The 5000-nt window shown below is 33.6% G+C and overlaps 1 protein-coding gene across 4 annotated transcripts in view; it reads left to right on the top strand.

The window, feature by feature from the left end:
• Positions 1–5000, top strand: part of ZEB2 (zinc finger E-box binding homeobox 2) — a 144093-nt gene that overhangs the window by 93979 nt on the left and 45114 nt on the right. The gene's annotated exons all lie outside the window — the stretch shown is intronic.

Here is a 5000-nt window from a genome sequence, read left to right as displayed (position 1 = left end):
TGGATGTAGACTGCAAGTAAAACTGACTAATTTCCTTAAGGATAGAAAGTACAAGTTAAAAAATCTAAATGACTCAGTAATGAAAGAAGTGTGGTTGTATGTGAGAGTGTCTGCATGCCAATGCTTGCAACATCAATATTGTATCCTTTGGTACAAGTGAAGTAAGGTAATGAACACTATTATAGTTTTATATATACAGGAAAAAAAGTGTATATGTTTATTTTTGTAAAAATAAACAAATTCTCAGTCTCAGGGTGAGTTTGAAGTTAATTTGGAACATTGTGACCTAGGAATACAGTGTCTTATTGAAGATAACCAAACTGAATGTTGTATATTCTTTGACCAATCCCTATTGTAATGAGGCCTTGGGGGTTGGTCTTGTTCTTAACACTTATTTGTCACTCTTATTGCCTTGACTCTCCCTAAGCAAAGGGTTGGGTAAATGATATAAATTAACACTATTATTACCTTTTTTTGTTGTGGTACAGTATTATATCAAATTTATGGAGATTTAAGCCTCTCCAATCATTAGCATATTGAAACATTGATACTTTGAGCCAGGTATTTAAGCTTATGTCAGCAGTTCCTAGAGTAAAGTGTTCAGGCCTCTGGACCTCCTTCCTATATACCTGATGAACTGAATGAAACCTGAGGTTTCAGAGATCTACACAGCTGCCTCCTAGTCAATGTAAACCATGACAGTAAAAAATTCTTCTGAACATTTCATCTAATATGCATATGCTTTTGCATAACTAATTTGAAGTGGAAACATTTTATCCCTATAACTCAAAACTACTCTTGTTTTATCAGCTGACATTTTACAACTCATTAATCTATAATGTGAACTCAATGCTTTTGAATACTCTAGGGATAAAAAATTTAAGTGACCAAACTAGTTTGTTTAAAAGACTCACTATAGTACGTTAACAGTAGCTATTTTACAATAATATTTTGTGTTTATTAGTATATTCCCTCTGTATATTTTGCACTTGAAAGGCCTCTTCTTCTAAATGTATATTAATTGTAGTTTGCATGAAATAAGGATTATTCCCATTTTTAAAATAGAGAAATCAACATCCATGGAATTCATTTCCATAGATAGTATAAAAACAGGTGGCAAAATTGGGGATTGAAAAGAGAGAAGAGGCAGAAGTCTTAATGTTTGAATTTTTCTAATCCTGGTGAATCACCAATATTACATGAAAAATTTAACTTTAACCTTGGTCTTATGATCTTGACACCATCAGTGTATAAAGATAATAGAGTTGTCCTCATAAAGAAGTAACTTCTATGATACATCTCTTTTAGAAAACAAGAGCAACTCTAGAATTCTCGAAAAAGAGTCACAACTTGCCCTTCTTAGTACATACTATACCTGGGAAGTGAATCTGAAAAAAAAATATTTTTGAAAGGAAAAAGGTCATAGTTCAGGTGAAACTACACCAGGAACTTCCAATAATCTTCTTCCCTAAAACCTAGGGACATAAATAGGCATTCAATAAGCAGAGTGCAAGGGACCTTTGATTCATATTGACTCAAAAATAAATTACCTGAAAGCATATTAGCTTTAAGAAATGTAAATATGCTCTAAAATTCTATAGGACTTAATTACTATGACTGATACACATTAGTCAACATATATAAAAAACAAATTTTTGACCCTAATAACCAAATTATTTACAAGAGTTATCATATCATAAACCAGGTATTTTTGACCTTTTTAAATATTAAAGGAAATTTAATAGTTTATTTAGATGGGGCATTAAGGTTTACAAATTACTTCCCCTCCCAAACAATCCTCTTTTACAGATAATAAAACTCAAAGAGTTTAAGTTTAAGTAACTTAGATAGGGTCATACAATTAATAAATCTCAGATTCAGAATTTGAATACCAAATTCTTCACCAATGATTCTTAGTGTCATCTTGTGATTAGAGAATATCAAAAATATTTCTATGATCATAATAAGCATAAGACATTAAATGAAAATATTAAGCAAATATGTTACCTTTTTGATGGCTGATAATCTGAAGAAACTTCAATTCTCAGTTTCCATTACATCTTTAATTCTTTCTATTGTTTCTGAATGGTTTTGGGTTTGGTGTGTTCTTATATCAGTTAACAACTGACCTGGTAGCCTTCTCTAATTCACATGAAAGGAACCATGAAGGTAATTTCCACCAACATAAAGAAGTTAGGGAAAATATCCTTGCCCTTGTATTTTGCACTTTAAAGTTGAGAGAGAGAGAGAGAGAGAGAGAGAGAGAGAGAGAGAGAGAGAGAGAGAGAGAGAGAGAGAGAGAGAGAGAGAGAGAGAGAGAGAGAGAGAGAGAGGAGAGAGAGAGAGAGAGAGAGAGAGAGAGAGAGAGAGAGAGAGAGAGAGAGAGAGAAGAGAAGAGAAGAGAAGAGAAGAGAAGAGAAGAGAAGAGAAGAGAAGAGAAGAGAAGAGAAGAGAAGAGAAGAGAAGAGAGAGAGAGAGAGAGAGAGAGAGAGAGAGAAGAGAGAGAGAGAGAGAAGAGAGAGAGAGAGAGAGAGAGAGAGAGAGGAGAGAGAGAGAGAGAGAGAGAGAGAGAGAGAAAATTTCCCTATTTTTGTAGTCCATATTATAAAATTTTTTTGGACTTTTTATTATTTGAAAGGTAATTTAAAATAGTAGAAAGAGACCTGCGTAGAGGAAAGATATAGGTTTAAGTCACAACCACTAACACATATTGATTGTATGATCATGTATAAATCATTTAAACTCTTAGTACTGCTCCTCCCCCAGAAACTCTCAAGAAAGACTATAAATTTCTGAGACCTGCATTGCTAGAAGGATTTTCCATACTTAGAATTCCCTATACCAATGAAATTATAGGTTCTATAAAAAAAATCAGTAGTTTATCTCTTAATATGTTCTATCTTGTTAATGAAATTATAAACTCATTGAGGGCAGGGAATATAACTTTGTAGTCTCAGTGCTTACTACGTAGTAAGAATCAAAATGATGGTAATAATGATTATAATAAAGAGTAAAAGAAATTTTACTAATAAAAGAATTGTAATAACTAATAAATTGAGGTAGGACTGAGCTTGCCAACACCATTACATCTACTCCACTCACTAAACTTCAGGGGTTTCTTATCACTTCCAGTATCAAATAGAAAACTCCTCTGACATCTAAAACCCTTTTTAATCTTCCCTCACTACAAACCTTTCCAGTCAGCCTTCATTTACTTTACACTTACACTTACACACACACACACACACACACACACACACACACACACACACACTATCCCTAACTCAGCAGTTCAGTACAATGGTCTCTTTCCTGTTCCTCAAGCAAGACACTCTGTTTCCAGATTATAGTTATTTTCAATGGCTATTCCTTATTACCAAAATATTCTTTCCTCATCATCACTTCCTGGCTTTCCTGCCTTCCATTTTTTACTAAAATCCCATCTTCTCCAAGAAGCCTCTCCTGAGCTTCCTAGCTGCTAGTGCCTTTCCTTTACTGGCTATCCCTAATTTATTTTGTCTTCATCCTGTTTGCACATAGTTTGTATGTTGCCTCCTCCTTGACAGCAAGAACTATCTTTAACTTTTTATTGTATACCCAGTGCTTAGCACAGGGCCTGGCACATAATAGGTGCTTAATAAATGCTTATTGTGTAGCTTACTTAAAGAGTATCTCATTAGCTGATATGTGTCTCTATAATCTCATTGATATTGGTGAGAATTTTGCTTCTGATGAAGAGACAGCAGATAGCCCTTTAAGACTAGTTCTTTTGCATGTTAACACATTAGCCACTGATGTCTTATTTGTACTATAACTGACAGAATAATGGAGAGAAAGCACATAAGTATGAAAAGGGGTTAGTTAGGTAACATTGTGTAGGGCTTCTTCAAGACAACATTGCTGCTACTTCAAATGCCAAGCTAATTATCAGCAACATTTAAATGCTATCATAGGCCATTTTTATAAATGGTAAAATTTTCTAGCAGGTATGGACATTACAAAATGTCACGTTTGACTGCTGTTATATTACTTTTGTCATTGAAGTACAAAAATAGGAAAATAAAGTTATTACAACAGGCAAGAGAGGAACCATTATTTGTTTAGCTTCTGACTGTAAAATTAATTGATACAGTGATGCAATTTGGAGTATCATTTACTTGGAAGGAAAAATAGGGTCGATTTAATATAATGCAATCTGGTGAAGTGAAAATAATGCTTATTATAGATAAACTATGAGGTCTTTTAAATATAGGTTTTTAGGAATTCATATTCAGATATGTCTTTCTAATCCCAGTTGCTATAAAGCAAATTTAAGTATCAGCTTTATACCCTTTAGTAACCCCATATTACACATACTGTTTTCGAGAAAATGAAACTTTAATATGATTCCACATAAAATTGTGTGCAATGCCAATAATTTATATGCACTTCATATGCAAATAGTTTTATCTTATCCATCAATTATTGTGTAAACATGGTATCACATGGCAAATTTCCCTGCAATACAGTACTGTACCTGTATATAATTATGGGTGCATTTTGCCAATGCAACTGTTACTCAGAATTGTAATTAATTCCTCTGAAGATTACTGTGAGAGTTTTGGATACTGATGCTGTTTTTGGACATTTATTACTGCTCTTTAGTTGGCTTTTTGCTGTGCCTCAGAGACAGATGTAAAATTAGTGTCTATTTTGAGCCAGCAAACAGTACATCTTTCCTCTTGTTTATTGAATTGCAGAAAGGAATTCTTTGTTTGGGCTCCCACTTCTTTGTGGTTTTGAAGTAACAGTCTGTTTTTGTGCCAGCCATGTAGCTCCAATGCATGTGTAAAATTTTGCTGAGACTCGTGCAAGAAGTTGCTTCTTTGACCTAATGGAAAGACCAATGTATGAAGTTAAGTTGCCTTGTGTAGGAGGAAAAGTAAAAATTATGCATCATAAGTTCAAAAATAGTAATTGATCTAAGAGACACTTAATATATTCTGCCCAGTGACCCATAT

This window comes from Sminthopsis crassicaudata, chromosome 3 (genome assembly GCF_048593235.1).
Source record: "Sminthopsis crassicaudata isolate SCR6 chromosome 3, ASM4859323v1, whole genome shotgun sequence".
Classification (NCBI taxonomy): domain Eukaryota; kingdom Metazoa; phylum Chordata; class Mammalia; order Dasyuromorphia; family Dasyuridae; genus Sminthopsis; species Sminthopsis crassicaudata.
This window is presented reverse-complemented; position numbering and strand designations above follow the sequence as displayed.